At 34.4% G+C, this 11488-nt stretch overlaps 1 pseudogene; it reads right to left on the bottom strand.

The window, feature by feature from the left end:
- Window positions 1-384: 384 nt before the first annotated feature.
- LOC114721272 (putative E3 ubiquitin-protein ligase XBAT35) lies at window positions 385-4868 on the bottom strand (annotated as a pseudogene).
- Window positions 4869-11488: the final 6620 nt, after the last annotated feature.

The raw sequence follows: 11488 nt of genomic DNA, 5'->3' as shown, positions 1-11488 counted from the left end.
ATTTTGTTATTGAATTCCTTACGTGGGTTTCGTAATAAATTTTGCCGAGTATTTTCCTAATAATGGTAAGATTATACTGTCCATATAAAATTATTTGTTTTTTTTGCACTCCATCTTATTTCTTGTTACGCCAAACATAAGGAGAGAAAATCACATCCCGTTTTATTTTTCCTTGTCTTCATTTTCTTTTGTTTAACCTTTTAACATTGTGTAGCTTCCAGTCATCGGCTTCTTTTGAAAATGAATGACCCTGCCACTGCCACGTTAAAAACTTATAACACGGATCCGAGGAGACGGGGCTTATAGGCTATTGAAGTAATCCAAGCTTACATATGTTCCTAGGCGGAAACCACAAAACAGGCACGCGCGCACACACATATAGAGATATATATATATATATATATCACAAATGAACAAAATCCATACGGTACACTTTGTAAATCAGACTCACAGAATCACAATACGTAACATGATGATAGGATTGTACCAAAAAAAAAATTTGATGATAGGATATTCACAAAGACCCAAAGTGGGCTCTCTATACTTTTCTGTCATTTTCAAAACGTAAAACAGGCAGGGCCATATTAACATTGTCTTAAACGTGATATATCTTTATCACCTGATCGATCTTTGCTCGACAAACCGGGCAACCCCATTTCTTTGCTTTGACCTCATTCAAGCAAGACATGCATCCGGCAACATGGCCACAGGGTATGCATACACCCTCGGCCGGAGCATCTAAACAGATCACACAAGAAGAACCACTCCCCGCGGCAATCTTTTCATCTTCAGGTGGCTTCTCTGCGGCTGAAGATGATATTTCAACAGGGCTTACATCAATTGAGGGGTAATGAATGGGGCCATTAACTGGATACTCATCCGCAATTGGAGGAGCTGATGGAATCAAATCTAAACCACCAGAGCTTTGAGAAACAGGCTCATCATCATCGATGGGCTCACTTGAATTGCTACCCAGTGCAACTTCATTTGCAGGCAAACTACCACTTGTCTTCGGATTTGACGTGCTGATTGAACCATGCATGTTTGTAGTTTCTCCACTTGACGAGCTTGCTCCAAAGTTTGGCAGGGTATTTGCAAGGGATGGCCTCTCGTGCACGGCAGACTGCATAGATGCTCTGATAGCAGCAGCCATCTCTAGATCTTCTGCAGCTGGTGGCGCTGAGGGAGGAGGGAGGAGCTGTTCTAATGTTACCCTGCAAAAATGCCGGACTTTCCTGAAAGTCCAGAGATTTTCAGATTGAAGAATATTGAAGACAGCTACAGATTGAAATTTTGTCTGCCAACCAGCCAACATACTAATATAACCATACAAATGTGTCAATCTGAACAAGCAATAAATGGAAATAAAATACAGCAAATTAACACCGATGAACCACAGATAACATGTGACAAACCTGTGGAATTCCTTTGCATGCATCAGAAAACCACTTAAGTTGTTGCTTGTCACTCTCACTTGCAGGTGCAAGTTTAATACGTGTTTCTGGAAATAAGCAAAAAAGTTGAAACAGTAAACAACAACAATATACTCTGCTTGTTATAAGCCTTTCAATAAGGAAGATAATTTTTGTATTAATTCCTAGAATATACAGTGCCAACATTGATTTATATAATTGAAAGAAAAAGTTTGATAATAAAAGTAACTCCTAGAAATGTGATAACTCTTAAAGAGAAACTAAAATAATAGGATATAGGATAGAAACTCTAAAACTTCTAGTTCAATAACTACTCCCCAACAACTATAAGAACATTCATGATATACTACTATTATTGATTAAAAAACTAATCATAGTATTATATACATTTTTATTATTTGCAAAATTTCAGTACCATATTCTATTGATAATATGTAATACTATACAGGTATTTTGGTAGGGTTTAAATGACAAAAACAAGAAAATAGATACAAAACGAGACAAGAAAGAGTAACTCAATATCACTGGTCCACAACCCAAACCAGACCAGTCTATTTTGACTGGTCCAACTGGGAGGTGGTACCTCAAACCTGATTTGCAATTTAGATAACTCCATACCATAATAAATCATTCCCAGGTTGAGTTATCAAAGGAATTCATGACCCAGACCAGCAACACATCTCAAAGTCTGATTCATAGCACCATGTCACTCAGGAAATATTTTTCATTTCTTGTAGTGGGCTTTGAACCTGGTACCCCACATGGGTGCTTTGCACAAAGCGAAACAAGTTGGCACCCAGAATTCGTGTTCTTAAAAGTTTAATAAATACACAAACAACTTTGCACATGTTTAGCCTGTTTATCTTATATACTTCAATAAAAGGCAACAAGTCTAAGCATTCAATACACTAGATATCCTATAATTTCCGTATTTTAATTAACACCATCATTATCTTGTAGGTTCCCCCCGGGGGGGGGGGATTACTATAAGTAATATTTGAAAAATTACGTGTACACACATATTTATGGCATCATTGAGTTCAACTATGGCTTAACCAATTAAATTAGTAAAATTGTGACCCAACAGTCAATCCATCTTTAAGTCCAGACCAATTTTGAAACCTAGCTCAAGTTAGGAGATTACTTGTAGTGAGATCAGCGATAGTCACTGAAGGATCTGACTGGTGTAGCTTTGGTTCATCTAAGTTGGCCTTCCAAAGAGCAATAACTGTCCGTGGTTGTGCATCCTGCACATTTAATAATATGCTTTTACATCATAACACATGATAATAGTAAGGCAAGAAGATAGAAAACTTAGCCCTGAATCAAGTATCCATTTGTTAGTTTCACGTGCAAACAGATATCAGTATAGCAATTAGAATTTCAATGTAGTTCACAAGATTCATTCAAAGTTTAGATAAGTAAACTAAGTAAGATGTTACAAGTCCTAAAATTATTTAATGAACTTACCATCCACAGAAATTGACACATTCTACCTAGTCCACTCACTTACAAAACAAACCTCAGTATCTGTTTCTCAGGAAGAATTATATATTCATTCTCACATACCTGCATACTAGAATATATGGCAAGCTCCAGCTTGTAGGGTCTGGTAAGATTCCGAGAGCCAACTGGTAAAACAACCACCCAACTGCAAGAAATTGTTGAATGATTGGCATAATCATAAAACGTGTAAGAAAGTTCCTTAGAAGACCCCAAAAAATTTGAAAGCAGTGAGGAACACCTGCAATCCATCTAGCAGAGAAGGAAAATGAGGGAAAAGAAAGCTTCAACAAATATCACTTGATACTCACACTTTCTTAGATACTAGCTGTGGAGCTACTACTTCTAGGAATCCAGGTCCATGGAACTCCCGCAGCCAACCAGAGAACAAGCAGAGATGACTCTGCAAAATAAGAAACATCCGAGGAATTTTGATGATCTATGTATCATGAAAAAGAAAAGAAAGAAAACACACCCAATCCGTTCAACTTAATATATCAGGCAGGGACGTTTTGGTATTACAATGAGAAGTCCAAACATACCTCAATAGCACGAACAACATTGCCGTGGCCCTTGGCCCTGGCAACATCAAGAGCAGTTTGGCAATCATCATTCATGAACAATGCATTAGCTGACAAGTTTAACAGCAGATGCCAAATCAATGTCCTGAGAATTGAAAATTAAAGAAGCATACGCCAAATTTTTGAACGAACAAAATCAACATGAATGGTCAAAACTTCGGAAAACAGGGGCATTGTATCATACCTCCATGCAAAAGGAGCAACTTCACAATACTCTCAAGGCCTCTTTTAGCTGCATGATGCAATGGAGTGCCAGCATGCCGTCCTATCCAATAGCCAATCTCTAAAGTCAGAAGTAGTCAATGAAGCCAAAGGAAGACATGGATCATGCTAGTTTAATTGATTCATTACAGGAAAAAAGTTTTTCTTAGGAGTTTGCTATGTTCTTAGGTGTTTACTTGACTCCATGTGCCAACTTGAATATCCAAATTTGCCATATTTTAATTAGAGAATCTAATGGCAAACATATGTAAACTCCACCGAAGCTTTCTCATTCATTTCAATACTTGATGCTAATATCATGATGGCTAAAACAAACAATAATCTGAAATAACTTGAGAGAGAGAGAGAGATAGAGAAGCAGTCAAACTACGAAATTTGGCGGTATCAAAACCATCTTAAACAAAGCTCGTGTTCCCAAGTCTGCAGTTAATGAAGTTTCTTAAAATTTGAGGTGGGTCACGACCAATTTTTGTTTATAGTAATAGAATAGAATTATTTGATTCCACTCGAAACAGACAGCATACAGGTCCAAGAAGCTAATGATTGAATTCTGATAAACCTTCGACAAGTGAACCAGAAACAATACCCGGACGGTATGCATTGACATTGGCACCAAGTTCAATCAATATTTTGGCGACATCATACAGCTCAGGGTTCATACAAGCAACGATCAAAGGCGTCTTTCCCTCTCTGTCCACCCACTGCAGCGAAATCAACAAATCATCACAGTGAACAAGAAAATACTTCAACAGCTACCAGAAATGAAAATAAAATCATCTGGGAAATTCACCACAGCTTCTTTACCTCTAATCCTGCTCCCTCCCTATGAAGGGCTTTGATTCCTTCGATGTTCCCATAACTGATTTGCTGGTAAAGAAGCTCGTCCTTCGATTGCGTTTGGCCCATCAAATCCCCACGAAATCAGTCGTAAGGAGGGGAAATTTTGCGTGGAACAAGGAAAATCTTGTGATCACAGATTTTGCAAAAATTCGGGAGTAGAGTTCTGGATTCAGCCTCTGAAGAAACCAGCGAAGAAATAGGACCAATGAGGACAATAATTCCAGGAAAATGTCTTAACTTTCCTGGAAAGGGATGACAGCAGAAGGTGTGATGGCAGAATGGCGATATCTAGCAAAGACGAAAATGAAATAAGAGAAATTACAACCTGAAAAAGGTACCCAAAAAAAAAATAATTTTGCAAGTATACAGCTTGTTATTAGAATGGTTAATGAGCATGTGCCGGCTCTAAAAGGCAGGACCTAAAAGTACCTGTTTTTTAAAATCAACACAACTTAAAATTTCTCTTTTTTTTTTTGGACTCCACAACTTAAAATTATCTAATCATTCAAGTCAGATTTTTAGGCATGCGAGTTTAGAACCTCAAAAAGTTAGCCTTTTTTTTTTAATTTAAATTCTTTTTAATTATTTTGAATTTTAAAATAAAAAATAAAACAATAAAACATCTAAATTTTGTATTTAGATGTTTTAAATATATTAGTAAAATAAACCAATGGTGTATAAGGAAAAAGAATCAAAAACCAATAAATTATTGTTCCAAATAAAAAAAAACCCAATGAAACAGGAAAACAAAAAGACAAAAACTTAACAGTTAAAGATTAACCACATCAGTATGATTATTATCTTTGTCGCCATTTTCATCACTATCATTAAGATCAACAATATTTGATTGTTCTTCTATACAAGTGGGCTCTTTTTAAACAATAAAAATATCAAGATTTTTGTTTACATTACCCTTATTTAAAGTAAGACTTTGCAGTAGTTATGTGTGCAATAAAAGCTGAACATTTGGCAGAATGAGAAAATTTTTATACTTTGTTAAGACATGTGAATCGATGGTAAAAGAAGATCTACTAGCTATTATAGTGATTGGAATGCTAAAAATATCAATTTCCATTTTTGAAAGAATTGAAAATTGATTTTAATTGTTCTTCTACCAATTCAAGATATCTAATTCTTTCTAATTATCTAGTTTAAATATTGATTCTTCTAAATATTTTTCTAGCTTAGACTTGTTCATAAAAGACTAATACATAATTGTATAAATATATTGATAATAAAAAAAATAGACGAGCTTAAAAGAGCTTGTCCTCAGCCTCATGGATTGGCTTTTTTACTTATGAGCCCTATAAAACTAGCTTTTTTAAGTCCAATTTTTTTTTAAACCTCCTAAAATACAAGTTCAACCCTTCACTTAAAAGGGTTTAAACAGGCTGGCTTGATGGGCTTGCCAATTTTGATGGCTCTACCTGTAGTCATAAATATATCATATAACAACAAATCTTGAGAAATCTTGATACAGCGAACATCAACGTATTTTTAAAAACCAAAGACACTTAAATAATCTAAATTTTTATTTGGATGATTAAATTTGTCAAATTTCTAATTAGGTCACATGAACCAAAATTTTTTTTAAAATTTTATGAAATGACTCTAATGCCTTAATCATTAGAAACATAGGGCCTGTTTGGTAGAAAGAAAATGTTGGAATGGAAGGAATGAAATGAAAAATTTAAAAGTGATGACATGTTTGGTAAGTGCCAGGATAAAAAATAGTTGGATGAAAAATTCAATGTTTGGTGTAATGAAAATGGGTCTGAAAATGCTGACAAAAAGACTGCTTTACCCTTAATGGAAGAATAAAATAGTAATAAAAGAGGGAGAAGATTTTTTAAATGAGATGTGACAAAGCCCTTGACATGAAAGCACAGATACTGTTGCCACCGAAGAGAATAGAGGCGAATGAAGGAGGAAAATGGCAGAAAGAGAAGGAAGCACCAATGACAATGCGCCAACAGCGGCTAGCATGAGCGAAGGAGGAAAATAGGCTTGGTTATCTGGAGTACAATAAAAATAAGGTGGAAGAAAGACTTCCAAGTTATGGGTTAAAGGCAAGGAGCCATATACAACCTCACATGAGGAAGCTCTGTCAAGACTGGTTGGTTGTATGCGAAATGTTGTGGGGACACTCTGCATATGGATTCTGGTGGGATACTCGCACAAGTTCTATCCTGGAAAATCTAGCTGCGTGGATACATATGTTCAAGTAAACAATTTTTGGAACAATATTGCTATGTTTAGATGATAATTGAGTAATGGGTGAAGATAATTTAAATTGTTAATTTGGTAATTAGCAGGTTCACCTACTAAGCAAGAAGTTCAAAGGCAAATCTTATTCCTACTTTGTGAAACTTTGCTTAGCTTGGAGAGATTAAGCGCGTGAGATGACCCGTCCTAACAATGGTGGAGATTTTTTTTTTTTGGTCCAAAACAATGGTGGAGATTGAATGCATAGGGGAGCGGAAGATACTAGGGAATGTGTTCGAATTTGTGTGCATTTTGTTATGTAGGCTGTGCTTAGGTTTGGTATGTTAAAAGGGAAAGTAGAAGATGATTTCCTTCTAGTAGAATTGTAATGTACAATTGTTTTGCTTAGTGGTGTAGTGTGTAACGAATGCTGTATTGTTCATTATGGTTATTATAAAAGTGGGAGTACAAGTGTTATATTTCGTAGACCTCTTTTAAGACAAGGAATTATAATTATTATATATATATATATATATATATAAGAATAGATATCCTTATTTATGTGTAAAATGAATGATCCTATTAGCCGGGAAAAAAAGAGTGAGCTCATGTTTAACTCGATTTGATACAATAAATTCCAATGCAACAGGGTCAACTAGAATTGGTGAAAGTAAGGTTGAATTTGTGACAGAAATAACATTATTATTTGTGACTTGGTAGATGGTGGTGGAATTTGTCCAATGAATTGAAAGTTATGAGAAAAACGCCCAATTTGATGAACTTAAGTGATACAAAAATTCTAATTTACTTGATTCATAGAGTGGACGCTATGAAGTGTGAGGAAGAAAATAGGTCATAAATACTAAACAGTGACTAAAATTAATGAAAATATACATGCATATGAATATGAAGAAGGATAAATAACAGAAAACAAACTTCATTGATGTAAACTTTGCAAATAACATTAAGTCCATTGTCTAACAAACAAAGATAATAAAATATCATGAAAACAATTGCTTCTAATCACAGTAAATGGGATCCATAATACATTAATTCTTATTTGTCCTTTTGGCTGGGCTACTTTTCATCCTTTTGCCCCCAGGAGAACATCTAGAAGTGGGGAGTTGAACAAGAGCAAAGATGTCATCACACCTGCATCTAGTGGAAGGCCAAGGGAAGGGATTTGTAGTTTCAAATGTCACATGCTCTCGTGGAGATGGTTGTAGGCTAGGCATGAAAGTGGGATCGTGTATGAATGAAATGGGAGTAGAAGGCCTTAATGGGTTCAAGAAACAAGACCTAGAAGGTGTTATGGGGGGTCAGAAGGTGGAACATAAGGAATAACTGACCCTAGGATGATGGGTTCAGGCTCTTGTGGTTTAATGAAGGTGTCAGGATGAGTTAGTGAAGGTTGTGCTTGTTCGTCCAAGTTGAGATGAGTTTCAAAAGCATATTGGTCAGAGTAGGGCTCTTAAGGTTTTGGTGATTAAATGTCACATCCTACCAAATTTGATCATGAGAATATGAATAATACATTAGAAAGATGGTCAAATAGTAAAATAGACTCAGAGGCAGAATAATTTTTGAGTTAAGCTTCAACACTTGTCTAGACTAATATTTTTTAAATTATCAATCCAGGAAGGGCAAAATAGAAAAATTAGAGAAAATTTTTAGAAAATTCCTAAAAAATAAAAAAAAACAAATTAGAGGTTTTGAAACTTTATTTGAGGCCCTAGAGATGCAAATGGCATAGAAATAAATTATTATAGGATTTTAGTAAAACAGAGGTTTTTCAGAAAAACAGTGAAAAATTATGCCGAAACAATTATTTTAGATATGTAGAGGCCTCAATAATTCTAAAAAAATATGAAAAATTATTTAAGGATTTATTTGGATTGATAAAATTGTTTCCAGGCATTGGAGGTGAAAGATTAATTTTAAAATATTTAATTACCAAAATCTTATCGGTAAAGCCTGATTTCAAAAAAAATTCAAAATGAATAGTTAGAGGTGGAGATAAATTTCCAAAATTTTCAAAATGCTTTCCTATATTAGAAAGGAGTTTTTGATAGAGAGAAATGAATTTTTGGAGGCCCAAAAGTATTTTTGAAAATAATAATCGATATAGTGAATTTTGGTCAAAAATTGATATTTATAAGTGGGCCCCACTTTTTCTTCCTTTTTGGTTCATATTTGAGCTTCATTTTGGGCCAAGAAACCCCAAAAAATTTTTGTAGAACATGGCCCAACCTTTAAAGAAGTTTAGGCCTAAATTAACCCTAAAAATCAATAGAATATTCTTGTAATAATGACGGTTGGCAAGATCAGATTTTTTAAACATTGGATGGTAGCCACATGGCCATTTTTTTGGCCAATTTTCAGCCACAATTGTGGAGGGGAGGTTGGCCCGAAATTTTCTATAAATACTCCCTTAATTTGAACATTTCGGTCGAAAATTAGAGAACCTTGGGAAGGTGCTGCCAAATTGAAAATTTGAGCTTAAAGAAGAGCCTTAGACAGTGTATTTGGAGGAAGAAACATCAAGTTTTGATCAAGGATTAATCAAGGTAAGCTTGAGCTTGGTTTTGGTTAAGTTGGAAGCTTGTTATGGTTAGAAATAAAGGTTGTAATTCAAGGTTGTGATGCTGTCCATTTTCGGCTGAATTGAATATGTGTTAGGAAAGGATAGAAGCCTTGAATATAAGCTTGAATTATCATGTTTAAGTGATGTTTGGATTGATTTTTGAAAGAAAACTAAGTTAGGGATTTCAAGACATACTATTCGGCCACTATGGTTTCCTGGTGAAGGAGTTTGTTTTGATGATTCTAGTGAGTTCAAAAGGTATTTTTGTGTAGGGAAATACCAAGAAAAAGTGTTTAGAATCATTGGAATGAAAAATAAAAATTTTGGAAAATAACACTAAAGGGAAGGAGTGTGATTTTGTAAAATCTGATTTGATACTTTGATTCTACATGAAAAATTGTGTAGGAATGGACCAAGAGATTGATATAAACAAAGAGGAAATAATTATGTAAAAAATAAGAAAAAGGGATTTAATTGAATTCAAGGTCGAGCATTAATGTTTATACTTGGATCATTGGTAATTTGGAATGTGTTTATGGATAAATTGATGGGCATTGTGCAAAGGAACAAGGAGGAACCAAAGGAATCAAAGAGGCCAAGAACCTTGGACTAAAAAAAAGGTAGCATGGAATTCACAATTTATAATATTAATTTGCTTGGTTGTTGCATCATATGATTTCTTGAATAATTGCTATGTTATGTTTGAAATTATTTGATGGAATTGACATAGTAGTTGATTGCATTGTATGCCTTGGCAACATGCATTAACATGTTATTTGTTAGTGAATTGTGATGATATTTGCATGACATAAAATGATTATGAATCTATATGTAACTTACCTTGCATGTTTGACATTATTATTATAATTCCATGTGATTTTCTAAGCTTAATACCATGCAATGGGGTAATCAATGTTGGACATTATTATTGCATGGCATTTGGCTTAGAAAATAAAACTTTGACCATTACTATTCATTTGGTAACTCTGGAATTTTAGACAGTTTTAAAAATTCATAACTAATTCTAGAAAAATCAAGATGATATGATTCCCAGTTCTATTTAAAGGTTTTACTTCTCTATGTCATATCTCAATTTTTAGGCCTAGGACCCCTAAGAGTAGCCCAAAATAAGTAGGCTACTAAGCTCCTTAAAGCAGAAGTCCCAAAACTGAGAAAGCAAGTCAAAACAGTTTTAGAGATTAAACTGCAAAGTAAGAAAGTTACTAGAAGGAAAACGTGTAAGTAATGTTGAGATTTCAGAAGAATCTCAAAAGCCCAGAAAAGAGAAAAGAGGCTAGATACAGGCCAGAGTTTAAGTTAGAAGTCTCAAAGAGGTGTTTTATGAGATTAAGTCCAAGTAGAGACTAAATCATAATCTCAGAAAGTTACGGGCCAATAGGGGTAAAAATGAAAAGTATACAGAAAATTTCAGAAAAATCCCAAAAAATAGAAAATAATATTCTAAGACTCTTTTGTTAAGAGAAATAACAAAAATACCCTTGAGGCAACTTAAATGGATTTTATAAGATTATGGCTTAATAAGAAGTACACTGATTGAGGTAATTATTTAAGATAGCAAGATATCTCAAAAATGTACATAAAAATGAGGTTAGGAAGCTTAAAAGCTATGTTAATTTATAAAATTAGTCTCACTTCCAAAAGATTAGTAAAAGGGTTGGAATAAAATAGAAGGCTCAATTATACTAGTTAAGGGTATTTTAGTAAATGACTTTTATGCAAGGCTTAAAGGAAGTGTTATGACATGAGAAAATTCATAGATCTTCTCTGGAATCAAAGAAAATTTATAAAGTAGACAAAATAATTTTTTAAGCTCCAAAAGGCCATTAAGAAAGCCAAATAAATGTGAGCCATGTAAATTGGAAGGAAACTTAGAGACTAAGTTTGATCTAAGGGCCAAGATTTATTCTCCCTTTTCTCTCCGTTAGACTTGTGCCACCTAGCTCTCTTCTAGAAGGATGATGTATTGATGATGTAAAAGTGTACTTGAAGTTCCAAGTTTGCCCTTACAATTTCTACTGGCTTTCAAGGGCATAATAGTCCATTCAAGGTATAAGTTTTGGCTATAAATATCCCCCTCTGGAGCAGATAGAGGGACTTTA

This window comes from Neltuma alba, unplaced genomic scaffold (genome assembly GCF_004799145.2).
Source record: "Neltuma alba isolate B1F8T4 unplaced genomic scaffold, ASM479914v2 tig00012017_pilon, whole genome shotgun sequence".
Lineage (NCBI taxonomy): Eukaryota > Viridiplantae > Streptophyta > Magnoliopsida > Fabales > Fabaceae > Neltuma > Neltuma alba.
Note: the sequence above shows the minus strand (reverse complement) of the source record. Positions and strands in the feature narration are given on the sequence as shown.